The sequence below is a fragment of the Alligator sinensis genome, unplaced genomic scaffold (assembly GCF_000455745.1).
Source record: "Alligator sinensis unplaced genomic scaffold, ASM45574v1 scaffold1018_1, whole genome shotgun sequence".
Lineage (NCBI taxonomy): Eukaryota > Metazoa > Chordata > Crocodylia > Alligatoridae > Alligator > Alligator sinensis.
Window position 1 is genome coordinate 1617207 of NW_005842038.1, and position 17426 is coordinate 1634632.

Consider the following 17426-nt stretch of genomic DNA (forward strand, 5'->3'; position numbering starts at 1 on the left):
AATTCATGGTCAATATAAGTTACACTCATTTTACGTATTTACAGCAAGTTACCTTATTCTACCACTTAGTTTTGCCACAGTACTTTTTTTTTATCAATTGGTTTATGGTTAGAATTGTAGCTGACACGGCCAGTTATATTCCTTGGGAGTTTGACCCCTTTGTTCTATTTTCAACTCTCCTTCTAACTCACTGTGTAGTTTGTTATATCCCCTACCCATAGTTCACTTTCCTCATCTGTAAAACGGACGTAGCAGTGCTTGCCTTATGGAGCTGTGCGAAACCATCAATTCCTGCAAAGTGCTTTGAAATTACCATGGGAATGCAGTTGTATAAGTACAAACTATTATTAACATGAAAACCTTTTAATTTACCCTCAAAGTGTGATAATCTAACTTGCATTCTGATAGGCAGAGTGCCTTTTCCCATTCCCGTCTCTGGATCGTCATTGCTCCATATCAAAACCCGACTCTCATTCTTTACTGTGGAGCTTTAAAAATAAGCTGGGGAGTCATAAAACTATCCCTCTCTGCAGATTCAATAGGCAGCCTAATAGAAAACAATTATCTTGAACAATAAAAAGATCCAATAACACTGGGACATTAATATTTGTATCAAAAGAATGTGCCTTGTAATTGTAAAGCCCTGTGCAAGTGAACAAACTGAAGTGTTTGTTGCATCCGTTTTGCATTCGCTTTATACTGTCAATCAAAGATCTGAAACTGTCTTTTGACACAAAGTTCTTCGCAAGCTCAGACAGCAGCAAAAAGAGGAGAGCTTAGCTCACTACCGTCTGTGGCTCCAATGTACCCTACTTCCCACGATACGTTCTTAATAAAACAAAAAGGAACCTTCTGATAAAAATATCTCCCCATTTTATAATGTAAAATGCAAGCAATTTTATCAGCATTAACACTGATTGGCTTCCATTAGCCTCTTGCCTTCTAATAAAATTTATGATACCTTTCAGGAGCACAATTTGATAGAAAGTGAAGTGATTACACCCTGCTTAGATATCTCTACAGCATCTATTCCAACAATAATGCGGTAATTTTATGCATGAAATAGCACAATTGGCATAAATAGTTATAATACTGAGTGCTGTCTAAGGAACCTGGCTGCTGGAAAATTAGAAAGAGCTTCACACTTTTGAAACAGGTAATTAGGATTTCTCTCCATGCTCATAGGAGGCAGACTGGAGTTTCATTTTATATTTCATGTTTCATTAAAATATATGTGTTAAAAATAAATGTTGAATTTAAAGCCGCATACATTAGGAAAATTAAAGATACAGAGCTGCTGCAAAAGGTACAGTAGAGGGAAACTTTTGAGTTCTAATTTTGGTTTTGCTCAGAGTTTTGACACTTTCTGTCAGGTAATAAAGGCTTCTGGTGTCTGATTCAGCAACAACTGGACATGCCTCTGGCAACCAGATTAAGTTTTTCATGGAGAATTGTGCCCCGTAAATTAGTAACTTCTTTTAATTTGTGAAGTTCTCATAAAAAAAAAAAAAAGAACTGAAGAACAGGAGCTTGACCCAAGACATCTCACTCCTTACCCACATTGTTATCTGATTTTTCCAGTCCTGTCAGCTCACACAGTACACTTCACACACACCTTCTGTAGTACATATCTCTCTTCCATTTCTCTCTGTCAATGCCCTTTACTTCTTTCAGGGTGCAATCTGGTCTTCACCATCCAACCAAAAAATGGTCTTGTTGAGTCATATAGTGGCACCCTGGATGGTATCAACAAAACTAAACTCTTTTTTTCCCCACCTAATCTCTAAGGCTAAGAACAGACAGTCAAAAAGCCCAAGGCTGAATTGATCCAGTCTTCACACGTTAGTCTAAGACTGAACCGATAAGCAAGTGAACAGACATTCACTTTTGATTCTAGAAATGCAGCCACCTGCCTGCAGTGGCCCAAGCCAGAAGCCGGCGGGTGCTAGGGAATGCCTCCCTGCTCCACTGAAGCAGAAATCTTGGGCCAAGGCTTGTCCTCACACCCTGTGAGGGGAGGTTTGAGGGGCAGGTGCAAAGCATCCTGGGATGCCAGGGGATTGTGAGTTAACTTGAATCTGGAGGAGATCTGGGACAGAAGTTCAAAAAGTATATTTAAATCAGTTAGGTCTGATACTACATCATAGAGATTCACGGAAGTTTAGGGCTGGAAGGGACCTCATGAGATCATTGGGTCTAGCCCCCTGCTCTGGGTGGGAAAGACTTCTGGGGTCAAATAACCCCAGCAAGGTGTGCATCCAGTCTCCTTCTCTCCAGGTTCATCTTAAACTGCTTTGGGGTATTTTGAAAGAAACATATGTGAACTGAACTTCTGTTATGTTACAGAGTTGAACCAGTTTCTGATCACTTAAACCTGTTTGTGTGTAATTTCTGTCCCTAGCCAAGTCATTAGCTGAACACTGGTTCCATAAAGTGAAAAGCTGGCTAGCCTATCAATCCACTGTTCCAACAGATTTCATATTCCATCCCCAAGATTTCTTTCTAGATTTAAGAAACGAAACCATAAGAACTTAATCTTCTTGAGTTTTGTTCAGGATAAATAAGCACCACTTGAATTGTGTTCTTTATATGAGCTCCCTAAATTCAAATCAGTCTTTTTATGCTGTGTTGGTTTTTACTGCTCAGACCAGATGAAGAATGTCTTGCATTTGAAAGCTTGTCTAAATCTATCCCAACTATGCTGTTGGTCCAATAAAAGATAGCACCCTAAGATATCCTTTTATTCAGGCAGACGGTGGTTTACAGGAAGGCTTCAGCAAATATTTCACTGTGAAGTTACCTGGAGATAGAATATCTGAGTTTTCCTGATAATATGAGTCCTATTTGCCAGTAGGCAAGAACAAGGCATGCTACTGAGTACCACTGTACATCTATAGCAACTCTTTTCAAGGATATGGGAAAAACAGAGAACGAACCCACTAACTAAAATTATAGTCATGTCTTGTATCTATTATTTCCATGTTCCTTTTCTAGAAACTGTAATAGTATGAGTCCATTCTAGCAAACTAAATAGCCTGTTCCAGACTTTAATAGATAGATGTATAGACATTGAAATGGTCAAAAATTCCAGCAGGAAAAAAAAAATGTCCTGACAAAAAATAGTTGTTCGTTGAATTCAAAATTTTCACAAGAGAGCTGTCAATTTTTATATCCTGTCTCCATATTTTAAACAGGAAAGTACAAAATAAAAATGTAATTCCAGTGCAGAATGCATCCCTATTTGGGAATGAAAACATGTGTTGAAATATTACAATTTCCATTGAGGTGGATATTTTCTAAACAGTCCTACTTGGATATTATGGGTAAGAAGAAAGCAATTGTGTAGAGAGACCATAGATGTATAATGGTATAAGAAACCAAGAGTGTAATACCAGCCTACTTATTTCTAAGAGCATTATAGTCATAGGGCTGAAAGGGATCTGAAGGGTCACACTGTCCAGCCCCTACACAAATGCGCATTTTCCTAAATGATCTCAAACAGACAGATACCTATCCAACCTCTTCTTGAAAACTTCCAATGAAAGAGATTCTACAGGTTCTTTAGGCATCTTGTTCCATTGTTCTGCTGTTTTCACCATCAGAAATACCATGCTATTTTACTTTATGCACAAGTCCTATGCAAAGCCCTCATCCGGGAATAAGGACTTCATTGGGCCTCTGTTGCATCCTTCTTAAATTACTAAGAAGTAATTTTCTTCTTAGTCATTTTTTAATATCCTGTCTCCAAACTAAGATGAGGGTGTATAACTGAAAAGTATGCACTTCTAGAAAATATAACAAGTATGCAGGGGAAGAATTTCTGGGTTGTGAAACTCAGTTTTTCAAATAAACTGATTTGTGGCAATATCACACACCTCCAGTGACAAGACAAGAATGATATAGTATCATTTTTTTCCAGCCCTGTATTGATTGGAGAAAAAGATTTTATTTATTTTTTTATCAAGTTAGCTAACTTAAGGTATTAAGAAAAAAAAAAATCAACTCCACCCCCCACCAAAAAAAAAAGGGACCTAGAATCAAACTGTAGTTGTGTTGGAGTCAATGCAAATGAAAACCTTTGCACTGGTGTTAGTTACAGCTAGTATGCCATGTTGTAACTTCAGGACCTGAGAGCAAAGCTGGATGACATTTTTCAGACAAATAGCTTTAAATACAATTTTTGGGTGACAATCTGTGAATTGTCGTCATTTTCAGCAAAGAGTTTCAGCTAAAATAAGCAGGGGAAAGGTCTCAAAAGTGTAAGTGTTTAATTTTAAAATACTGACACATTTTACTTCTCATTTTGAAATTGTTTCAAGAACAAATTTAGCTAACTGTAATGATTTTTCCATACTGTTCTCCCATACCTCTAGATCCAAAGAACTATTTAATTTCTGGTTAAATGAAACACAGTTAAAAATTAAGTTTAACCACACTCTGCAACAATACTACAGCAACACTTCAGCTCTGTTGGGATCAAAACAGAACAATTATTTTTTTCAGTTTGGCCATCAAACACAATTATTCACCCAACTCAACTTGAGAACAATCTTTCTTTCAGATAGGTGCATTCTTTATAGGAAGTTCACACGCTCTGTTCTCACAGGTAAAATAAACTAAGGCTTGAAATTTGTGGCTCGGTTTTGCCTTAGACCTGCAAAATCAAGACCTATTTGTTTTAACTCATAGCTCCATGCTTGCATGGGTACAAGGTGCATTTCCACTCACTGATGGGGAGGAATTGTTTCTTAGAATTGCAAATGTTTCTGATGCAGACAAGGCTGTGTTTTCTTGCAGGAGGAAAAAAAACCCATATAATCTAAAGAAATTATCAACAGAGATATAAGCCATAATAACTGTATAATTTAAATTCAAATTTTTAAAGACACAATATGAATTGAGCACACACACACCAAAATTATAATCAGTCCAGTTGAAATCAATGAGAAACTTAAAGCCCTGCTAACGGTGTTTTGGTCTTTTTGTAGAAGTTGTAGAGTACCTGAGAGAGGGAAGGGGACTAAAATATAGAGTAAGCTATAATTCAATTAGCAAAACTAAAGTGACATTCTTACCAAAAACTGATTAAAAATGCCTCCTCTCTCAACTGATTTTAGTCTTCTGGCACTTGGGGGACTGTTACAATTGTCTGGTTTTCTATAGTCTTTTAGGAAAAGCAAGTCAGTCAAGACTGGCAATTCTACTGTTTAAAACAAGCTGAGCAAATGACCAGAAAGGGCAAAAGAAATGTAAAAGGAATAATAATAACAATTAAATTATTTGACTATCCCTAACACACAAATAAGCGATAAAGCAAATGAGCAGTGTTTTGATTTTGTCGTCCAACTTTCACATCAAGCATTGCTAGTGCTTGTTAATTACTTACTTAATTAATTAGTTAATAGTGATTTACTTGATGGAAAGAGGGTTTTTTTTTCCTTCTCTTTTTTTCCCCCTTTAAACTGTAAACACCCACTACCTTTTCTCTTAGTCACAGATGCTTTGCTACCAGTCTCTTCAGTTCTTGGCTCTTCAGAATAGCTTGAAATGCTCAGAGACTCACAGGTAGAGCCCTGTGGTGAAATCGCTACAGCTTGACTTGGAGCGAAAGGAGAGTTTCCTCTCACTTGCAGGTTATCCTGCAAACACTTTTCCTCTGGTCTACTTGGGACGCTGCCAGACATTCACTTAATGCACAGTACCTTTGGTAATGTGCCACCACATGACACTCAAGAGAATATACTAGAGCTGCCTGAATTATTCCTTGGGAATAAATTATTCAACAGGTTTAGGCTTTGTTCCTAAACCATCCCTGATTACTATGAATGTGCTAGTTATGCTTAAGTATTTGCCAAATAGCTTACGCAAACAAATTGCAGCCTATGGATAGTTCATGAATTATTCACTTCGGTTCTTCACTCTTTGTTATTCTTTAACTGTGTTGTGTCACTGAAATCATATGTTCCCTGATTGGATGACTGAAAAGGTCCTCTATTTGCTCCGTAAGTGGATAACTGAAATCTTTTGAATAGGAGAATAACCTGTAATGAGTAGAAAACAGCAATCTGAAAGCAAAGGTTGGTTGGAACCACTTTCAGGACAACACGGCTCCCTCCTCAGCTCAACCTCAGGCTTCCTTTTGGGGCTTGAGCAAGGCACTGAGCAGGATTTAGGCAGACAAGGTTCTTTGGGTACATGTGATATCTTTTATTAGACCAACTAAATAGTTGGCAAAATTGTTCTTTGTAAGCTTTTGGGTACAAACACCCTTCTTCAGGCATCGGGTGTGCCCAAAAGCTTACAAAGAACACTTTTTTCCAAATATTTAGTTGGTCTAATGAAAGATATCACATCTACCCAAAGAACCTTGCCTGCCTATGTCCTTAGACCAACATAGCTATAACCAACAACCCTAAATGAATAGGATTTAGATACTCAGGTCCAAACCTGCATTTTTCCAAACCCTGGTAAACAGCTGCCCTGCTCTCAAAGTGCCTAAAACCCATGAGGCCTCAATTTTCCCCAGCTGCCTTCAGTTCTGTGTACATGTAGCACTGCCATAACTTGAGCTGCTGGGCTCCTAGTGCTTGCCTCAGCTCCACTGGATGCAAAAACTAGGGATGATTCGCTGTTTTTTCCTGTTCACTGAAGTGGCCACATTTTGGTTGTCTGCAGGTCATTTCTGACCATTACATGCCCAGGAGATTTCTAGTCCAGGACACACAACCCTGCGCAGGTCCTGGTGGACACATAGCAGCTTTGGGTGCCTGAAAATGGGTGCTTTCTGCCCTTTGGGTGGGGGGGAGGGGGAGCTGTACTCAGTGACCTTCTGAGGTCCCTTCCAGTCCTAATGTCTATGAAATCTATGAAAATGGAGTCAGTCAAAATTAGTGACATCTAGACTTAGCCTCAGGGCTGCAAAAAAAAGTGTGCATTTGGGGGAAAGAGGAGGTGTATCCCCAGAGCCCAGGGGCTAGGGAGCCTCCTGGGAAACCACAGGCCCTGGGTTCTAGGTCTTCTCACCCAGAAAGGCTTTGAAAGAGGGCTTCTCTCACTTCCCAGCGTAACACTCGAACCAGCACATGATAGGCTAATACCTGATTTGATACTCCTTTTGAAGCTGAGCCACTAACGGGGGGATCTGGAAGGGGTGTGGTGTCATGGCCATACCCCCCTTTTCTGAACCCCTTTTAGGAGCAGCAGCCCTCCCTTCCCCTCCATGCTCAGCAGTGTGTCCCCTCCCATCTCAATCCCTCCCTCACCCACCTGCGACTGCTGCTGTCCCTACTGTCATCAGCTGCCCTGGGGGTGGCAGGAGCTCCAGAGATGCTCTTCCAGGCTGTGCAGGGAACAAGGCAGAGCCAGGGATGGGGGCAGTGGCAGAAGTGGGAGGATTCATCCTCCCTGCCCAGTCCCCTTAGTTGTTCCCTGCAAGCCTGAAAGCAGGTTCAGTGATGTGGATCTTGCCATACCACAGCTCCTGGCACTGTCTCCTACTGAGCCTGGCTTGAGCAGAACAGGAGTAGCTCTGGAAATTCCCCTGCCCCCAGGCCAACTGGAGACAGCAGGGACAGTAGTGGCAGCAGGCGTGAAAACGGGTGAAGGGGAGGGAAGGGGACATGCTGTTGAGCGTGGAGAGAAAGGTAGAGAGTGCTAAGAGTGGCATAGGGGGAGATTCTTACCTAACCCATGGATTTAAGAAGTGAACAAATGCTCCTGCAGTGTGGTCTGCCCAACCTGAGGGCATGCAACCTGGGAGTGGCAGGTGGGAGGAGGGTGCAGCCACCCCTACAGTGCCAATTCCTGCTCCTGCATCCCCTTTCTAAAGAATTATGGATCCACCCATGGCCATCAATATAGTCACTGGAAAAAAAAATGGACAGAGGGCAGGACAGGGGGCACGTTTTCTGACTCCTGGGGACACAGGCCCAGACTAAAAGCCAGAGCCGCGTTCTTCTAAAAATGCATGGAATTTCTGAGATTCACAAATATTTTCAGTGTTGCACTGTTTGGTAAAAAGGTGACTCGTATGGCTCCGTAAACAAAGCAAGAACAAAACTATACTTTTATTCATGCAAATATATTCAAATTTATTTTAAACCTATCTGACCCTAATCTTTTACTTTTTTTTTCACTTGGCTGTCAAGGAATTATTTCAAGTAGAGAATATTGGAAAATGTTTAAAGGGCAAAGTCATATGAGCAAGAACTTTAAAAGAAAAAGAAGTCAAAATGACAGAAAATAGTTTCTGCCCCAGCAAACTTGCTTAGTTTTAGATTTAACTGCAGACAGAAAACTGGGAAATGTAAGGAGATATTTTTTTTCCCCTCTAAAAGAACAATAAATATATCGACTAGGGCTGAGATCATCCCAGATACTTAGAGCAGAATGTAACAATGTGCCTACATACGCAGGGTTTTACCAACACAACTCTGATGAAAGGACTGCAATTTTGAATTAAATTGTCTGGCTTCCTCCAATCTCTACAGTCGGTTGGTTTAGAAGCTCATATCTGAACCTCTCCAATCTTGGTGAAGGCTAGGATGTGGTCTGAAGTCCAAACTCGCCTTCTGTTCCTTGTGCATGTCTTGGGTCCCTGTCCATCTCAAAATGCTGTGTGTCTCTTTATGCCCTCTATCTTCCACAGCTGATGAGCTAAGGTGCTATGCTTGTGTGAGGGTCAACTCTCTTGTTTTCTCTTCACTGTCCTTTATTTATTGCCAGTCTTTCCATCCTCTGGCAATGACTGCTATGGAAAGGCCCATCACTGCATAAATGAAACACTCAGGGTATCCTGAAGTGCTTTGCAAAGTAATGTCTGAGATACCAGCAGGACAGTATCTGAGTTAAGCATGCAGAGCAGCCATTATTATACACTCAACAATAGAGCTCACACATGGCCCTGGACATGGAACAGGAACTTAAGCAGGTTGCTGGCCATCTGAATTTTGCTTGCTGCGTTATTTCCCCAGATAGCGTCTTCAGTCACAGGCTGGCAGATGCCTCAAGCGCTGCCAGAAAAGTCACACCACTTTATTAGCATAACTAATGTCACTGAAGAGGATCTGCTGATATGGAAATAATTCAGCTTTATATGAAATTTCAAGAGGCCGTCATTTACGCACTACAGCCGGCACCGCTTATGAAAAGAGCTACCTGCAGTGGCTGTTCGATCATATCCAGAAAAGGCAGTAAAGAGAACTCCCTGTTCACTTCTACCTTCCTTATGTCCACAATTATCTTATTTTAAGTTAAAGAGACATGAGAATGTAGTATGCCTGGACTTGCTTCCAATATCAAAAGAATGCAAAAAACCACAGGCCTTTTTGCCAGAGCAGAATGGTGCCCGCGAAACTGCTTATGACTGTCATGAGGAAGAACTACTCATAACAATTCAATTAAGTCAGAAATACTCATGCAGGAGAGTAAGATTTCTTTAAAAAGAGTGCTTATCACCTAAAACTATATAAAAATTAATGAAATTAGTGGCATCAAATGCTTTACAGTGGAACGTAGGAGCCTGCAATATCTCATCAGACCAATGGACCATCCAGTTGAGTACCTTGTCTGCAACAGCAGTCAATGCCAGATACTTCTAGGAAAAGTTTAGAACTCCCAGAATTCATATAATTGTGACAGATTGGGGTATTCCTGACCCCAACTAATGATTAAATTTTCCCCTGAAGCATGGGGATACATGGCCCTTGCAGTGTTCATCCCAGCTAGGGATGCAGATGTTCTTCCTTTTCAGTTTAAACACATTACACTTCCTTCATTCAATCTGCACATCCTTTATGCTGGTGCCTTGGGCAGACGGTGTTTTCATTTCTAAGGCAGCATCATATTCAGAGAAAGAGAGAGAGAGAGTTGGCCAAATCAATGGATACATTCTGGGTTTGCAAGAAGTCATAACTTCAAAGTTTCACTTTCAATAACAAGCACATTCATTTCCTGCCAGATAACGAGGCACTGGTTGAAACAGACAAGCATGCAGTCAGAAAACCCCAGGCAGTAATGAGGTCTGTACGGGGTTTGGGATTAAGTAATAATGCATATTTTAAGGCAAACCATTTGCTGCAAAGTTATGGCATGTTTCATTTCTACTATGGAAACAATTATGTCTGCTTGCTCGGGACAGTAACGCAAAGCACATCATCTCATGCCAGCAAATGGAGCATTTGCTATCAGGTAATCAGTCACAGGTCATCTAGCTGCCTGCTCTCTTACGGCTCTGTCACGTTTTTGCATATATTGTGCTTTCTTTCTTTTAATCTGCACGAAGGTGCCAAGAAAGCACTTAATCTCCAGGCATCCAAAATATTCTCTTATCCTTGTGGGCTACCCACCCGGATAACCCACCTGTATCTTCCACAACTGATGGGATACTTTTATGACTTAGTGCAGCAGAATATCATTTAATTGAATGGGATTGCTAGAGACATGCATTTCCCTAAGTGCCCACCACTGTGTTCCGTGTTTCACTGAAGCTTCTGGTAGTGGTCACTGCCAAAGTCAGGACAATGGACTAGATGGATAATGGACATGATCTGCTATAACAGTTGCTATATTCCTGTCTCCTGAAGATGGCAGCTGTCCACTATTTTCTGGTGTTTGCTACTCCATTTTCATGATGATGGCCATTAGGGCTGTGCAAAATTTTCCTGGCCATTTCATTTTGATAGTGTTTTGAACAATTTTGAGGTCAAAACAGCAAAATCAAAACAAAACAAAGGCCCTCAAAATAGTCTCGAAACAAAATGAGAATGGTCAAAGCATTTTGAAAGTCGAAACATTTCATCCATAGGCTGGGCTAACTTCCCATCCCCAATGCAAGATCCAATAGGGGGTGGGAGGCAAGCCAGTTGGGCTGCTTTCCCATCCTCTGTGCTAGATTGCACTGGGGGTGGAAAGCACCCCAGCTGGGCTGCCTCCCAACCCCAGTGTGATTTAGCATGGAGGACTGGGAAGCCCACCCCCAGTGCAATCTAGCATGGAGGACTGGAAAGCAGCCCAGCTGGATTGACTCCCAACCCTGGTGCAATCTAATGTGGAGGACCAGGAATCAACCCAGCTGGGTTGCCTTCCACCCCTGACACGATCTAGTGTGGGGGACTGGAAACAGCCCAGCTGGTCTGCATCTCACCCACACTGCGATCTAGTGCTGGGGATGAGAAGTCAGCCCAGCTGGTCTGACTCCCCATCTCAGGTGAAATTTGAAACAGCATTGAAACAGCCTTTCTGTTTTGATGGAACAGAATAGAACAGCTGTTTCAACTCGAAATGAAATTCGAGACAAAACACTGTTCCATCGAACCGTCGAAACTGAAGGCAAAATGGAATGGTGCCCTTTCACACAGCCCTAATGGCCATATGTTACCTTGACCTATCAAGAGATACAGGGATACTAGTGTTAGGGCATGGAAAGTACACATATTTACATAAAACAAAACAAAACAACACACAAAAAAAAAGATTTTCGGGATAGGGCTTTAAACTAAGTTTGCTGGGGGATGGGGAAACACTGACTAGAGTTTGCCTTGGGACCAAAATACAAGAAAGCTCCATAAATAAGGACACTAGGAGAGCCACTCCTGAAAGAGCTGAAGGAATAACCCTCCTTCAGCATGACAGGAAGCTGAGGGTCTCAACAGGAGGACTCAGGTGCCTGTACACCAATGCCAGGAGTACAGAGAACAAGCAGGAGGAGCTAGCCCCCCTGCTTTCTGATGGGCAGTATGACCTAGTAGGATTACAGACAGCTGGTGGGGCTTCTCACATGATTGGAGCATAGCCATGGAGGGCTACGCTCTGCATGGAAAGGACTGGATAGGGAAGAAATGTAGAGGTGCACCTCTCTACATAAAGGAGCAATACACCAATAGACATTGGCTCCAAAAAACAACAGCTTGAAACCCTCTGGGTCAAGATGCAGAGGAGTGAGGGGGAGGAACTCGATCTGGAGTTCATCTGAGAACTGACAGAGGCTGTGCATGCATGGGACATGGCTGTCATGGGCGACTTCAATTATCTGGACATCTCTTGGGAGGAATTCTTGGCTAAGTCAAACCAGTCATGTTTCTTCCTGACCTGTACTGAAGAGCTCTTCCTGGCTCAAGAAGTGCACAGACCAACCAGAAGTAATGCTCTCCTAAACATGGCCCTGGCCAAAGGAGATGACCCGGTGACCGTCTTAGAAATAGAGGGTAGCCTGGGCCATAGTGACCATGGAACCAACATGTTCAATGTCTGTCACAAGGCAGACAAATCTGATAGCAGGGTCGAAGTCTTGGACTTCTAAAATGCAAACTTCAACAAGCTGAGGTGAGTAGTAGGGCAAGTGCTGTGGGACCAGGGATGGAAGACAAAAGGTGTGCATGGACAGTGGTCGCTCCTTAAGGGCACAATCCTTGAAACACAAAGGAAGTCCATTCCCATATGAAGAAAGGGCAGCAGAAGGTCTGGGAAGCCCTTCTGGCTAAGCAGGGAAATCACGGTCATCCTTAGAAAGAAGAAAGGGGCTTACAAACAATGGAAGCTCAAGACAGGTCCCAAGGAAGATTATACAACAATGGCCACACTCTTGAAGGGAACAAATTAGAAAAGCTAAGAAGGCAACTAAACTTAGATTACCAATGGGAATCAAGGACAACAAAAAGTCCTTCTTTAGGTATGTAGGGAACAAAAGGAAAGCAAATGGAAGTGTGAGGCCACTGCTTGACAACTCAGGACAGCTGGTTACTGACACTGAGGAGAAAATTGAACTGAACAACTACTTTGCCTTGGTATTTCACTGGGCTATGGGGAAAATCATGTTGGATAGGGTACAGAATAAGCACGGCAGAAATGACTGCCTCCCTACTGTTGCCGTAAAACTGGAGTGTGATCAATTAAAGAAATTATATATATATGTCAGCTGGACTGGATGAACTCCATCCTAGGGTACTGAAGGAGATGGCTGACATCATTGTGGAGTCCCTGGAAAAAAATGTTCCAAAACTCATGGCACTCTGGAGAGGTCCCTGAGTACTGGAAGAGGGCCAATATTGTGCCCATCTTCAAGAAGTGGAGGAGGGAAGACCCAGATAACTATAGGCCAATTAGCCTAACTTCTATCCCAGGGAAAATCCTGGAAAAATTCATTAAGGAGTCTATGTGGAATAGGCTTGCAGAAGGTAGGATTCTGAATGACAGCCAGCATGGCTTCATCGCCAGCAGGTCTTGTCTTACCAACCTCATCTCCTTTTATGATCAGACAATTCACCACCTGGATAAGGGAAAAGCAGTGGATACTGTATATCTTGACTTCCAAAAACCCTTGATCTTGTATCCCACCATTTTCTCATGAGAAAATTGGAAGGTAGCGGGCTTAACTGTGAGACAGGTAGGTGGATACAAAGCTGGCTGTGAGGTAGGACCCAGAGAGTCCTAATTAATGGATCGGTGTTGTCTTCGTGAGAAGTGGGCAGCAGTGTCTTGCAGGGGTCAGTGCTTGGTCCTGTACTTTTTAACATCTTCATCAGTGATTTGGATGAGGGGGTGAAGAGCTCACTGACTAAGTTTGAAGATGACACCAAGTTATGGGGAAGCATGTTCATGCTTGAAGATAGGCCACAGATACAGGCAGACCTAGACAGGCTAGCAAGTTGGGCGAGTCAGAACCAGATGAAGTTCAACATTGAGAAATGTAAAGTGCTCCACCTGGGGACTAAGAATCCCCTGAACACCTACAGGCTTGACAACACCAACCTGACTAGTACTATAAATGAAAGAGACCTGGGGGTAATAATAGACCACAGCATGGATATCAGCCGGCAGTGCAATGCTGTAGCCAACAGGGCAAATAATATTCTGGCATGCATCAATTGATGCATCTCCAGCAAGACCAAGGAGGTGATTCTTCCATGCTACATGGAACTGGTGAGACTCCAACTGGAGTACTGCATCCAGTTCTGGACATCACACCTTAACAAGAATGTGGTAAAGCTTGAGAGAGTCCAGAGAAGGGCTACTGATATGATTAGAGGCTTGCGGAGAAAGCCATACGGGGAAAGGCTGAGGGACCTGGGACTCTTCATCCTGAAAAAAGAGAAGGTTGAGAGAGGACTTGGTAGCAGCTTACTGCTACATCAGGGGAGTACATCAGAGGCTAAGTGAACAACTGTTCATCAGGGCGCTCTTGGGGAGAACGAGGAGTAATGGCCACAAACTCCTGGAAGACCATTTCATGCACAATATTAGGAAAAACTTCTTCACAGCCAGAGTGTCCAGACTATGGAATGATCTACCTCCAGAGGTGGTGCAATTGCGTACCCTGGAAATCTTCAAAAGGAGACTGGATGGTCATTTTGTTGGGGTCACCTGACCTCACCTCTCTTTCCTGCCTGGTGCAGGGGGCTGGACCCGGTGATCTTCCAAGGTTCCTTCCAGACTTACAAGCTATGAATCTACAAAAATCCCCCTCAAAAAACAAACCCCCCCCCCCATCATTTGGTCCATGTAAACTGTGCAACTGGGATAAACATCCAATTTGGTGCAGAATTACTCCTGAAAGCATCAGGAGTAGGACTTCAGCAGTCTACAGCCATATTGTGGTAGCTCTTGGCAACATACAATAGCCACCTCCAGATAGCTGCACATCTGTCCATTCCTGATCTCAGAGAGATGTATAGGCTTATACAACAGTGCCATATATTACAGTGGAGCATCAGATTGTTTTTCCATTGTCTTGAATGAGTTCTGTGAAGTTAATTCCATTTATTCATGCTAACTCCACTGATATTGAGGTTCAACAAGGGCAAGTGCAAAGTCCTGCACTTAAGACAGAACAATCCCATGCACCAGCTGGAGGCTGACTGTATGGGCAGCAGCTCTGCAGAAAAGGATCTGGGGGTTTCAGTGGACAATAAGCTGAATATGAGCCAACAATGTGCCCTTGTTGCCAAAAAGGCTAATGGTACCCTGGGTTGCATTGGTAGGAGTGTTGCCAGTAGGTCAAGGGAAGTGATTATTCCCCTCTATTCAGCTCTGGTGAGGCCACATATGGAGTCCGGTGTTCAGTTTTGGGTCCCCCACTACAGAAAGGATGTGGAAAAATAGGAGGGAGTCCAGCAGAGGGCAATGAAAATGGTTTGGGGGTTGGGGCACATGACTTATGAGGAGAGGCTGAGGAAACTGGGATTATTTAGTCTAGAGAAAAGAAGACTGAGAGGGGATTTAATAGCAGCCTTCAGCTACCTGAAGGGTGGTTAAAAAGAAGACAGAAATAGACTGCTGTCAGTGGGGGCAGATGACAGAGCAAGGAGCAACGGTCTCAAGTTGCAGCAAAGGAAGTTTAGGTTGGATATTAGGAAGAATTATCTCACAAGAAAGGTAGTAAAGAACTGGAACAGGTTACCCTGAGAGGTTGTGGACTCTCCATCCTTGGAGGTTTTTAAGATGTAGCTAGAGAAAGCCTTGACTAGGATGATGTAGTTGGGGCTGGTCCTGCTTTGAGCAGGGAGTTGGACTAGATGTGACCTCCTGAGGTCCCTTCAACCCTCATTGTCTTTGATTCTATCTTTCTATATCTTTGGTGAAAGTTCCCCATCTGCTGCCTGCTGGTTTGAGCCTCTGCCAGAGGTGTAGCAACACAGCAGGGTGTCCCATACAGCTGGGACACATGGGGGCAGCGGTGATTTAGGGCTCCTGATGGGCCGCTGGTGCAATCGCAGAGCTGCAAGAAGCAATGTCATTATTTTTTTCTGCCCTCCCCCTAAGTCAGCACCCAGGGCAACTGCCCCAGTCACCCCACCCTAGTTAAGCTACTGGCCATTGCCAATTATTTTTGAGATGGGTTTGGAAGGATATATATACCCGGTGTGAAATGGAAGCTAGAAGTGGTTGCTTTTGATTGTATTATAGTGGTTTTAAATTTTAATAGCACAGGAATTAAAGACCTTCAACTCAATTTTTCCACCTCCCTTCCCATGCAGTATGGTTTATCTTAGAATATATTTTGTCCAGTCTCAGGGGATCTAAGTGATGGCTGCTTTACCACTTCCCTGGGGTGTCTCCTGTGTGGATATCTTCAACTCACAATGCATCTTATTCCCAGCATGTAGACCTGTTTCTCCATTTCAAAGGCTGCTGCAGAGATTTTGTAATTTCCTTTGGCCTGAGGTTCAGAAGAGGTGAGCACTAGGGCTGTGCGAAATGGCAGTGTTCTGTTTCGACTTGAGTTTCAAGGTTTTGAGGGAACAGTATTTCATTTTGAATTTCATTTTGATTCAAAACAGCTGTTCCATTTTGCTTCGTCGAAACAGCGAGGCCGTTTGGACGTTTCATCCATTAGCTATAATGGGGAAGCTCGAAACAGCCTTTCTCATCTGGCAGGCAGATCAGGGCTGCGGGACCCTGATGCGCCTGCCAGATGGGGGAGGGAAGCAGCACTAGATCGGGCAGAGGATGGGAAGTCAGCCCAGCTGGGCTGATTTCCCATCCCCAGCTTGATCATGGCACTTGCGGGGGGGAACTGAGCCCGGGCTTAGCTCCTTTCCCCTGCGCTGTGATCGGCTTCCCACAGCCCAGCAGTGGGAGATGGGGGGAGCCAGGGCTGTGCTCTGGCTGCTGCTGGGAGCGCAGCCCTGGTTCTTCCCTGTCTCCGACCACCTCACTACTGGCTGATTTGAAACTAGAAATGTTTTGAAACTTTCAAAATGTTTCGACTAGCCTCATTTTGCTTCAAGACTGTTTTGAAGCCTTTAGTTTTCATTACATTTTGCTGTTTTGAGCTCAAAATGAGTCAAAACAGTGTTAAATTGAAACAGCTGGTGAAATTTCACACAGCCCTAGTGAGTACCCAAGTGCAAAGGCATAAGCAGTGATTTGAATGCCCTGGGCAGAGGTTTTTTTGTTGGGGGTGGGAAAGGGGAGGATGCCAAGTTGCTGCTGCCACCATGTGAACCCCACCATTGTGGCACCTCCTGTTTTAGTAACCAGGGCTGGAGCCCCATTCACTTTGCCCGAGTTATGCCACTACCCACCTCTTCCACCAGAGGGTAGGGGGCCTGCTCAGTAACTGCAGTACCTAAATCTTACCAGTAGATGTCCGCAGCGGAGCATCAAAAATGCAAAGCTGCTTTTGAAATATTGACCCTCATTGGGATTTTTTATTAAAATATTGCTACCAAAAGACCTTAAATCATATACAGTTGCCCCAAAATATGAATTATTAAAGCCACAAAGGGCAAAATCATTTCTTATCATCACAATAACTGACTAATGAATGATTAATATCGCCAAAAGTACAATAATAACGCATGGGAACAAGAGAAAATGGGCTTGGAAAATGAATAAAAAGGGAAGTGACCAAAAAGAGAGAAGACAGGAAATCACATACGTTGAATAATATCTTTCTATTTCATTGAAAGAGTGCGTTCATGATCAAC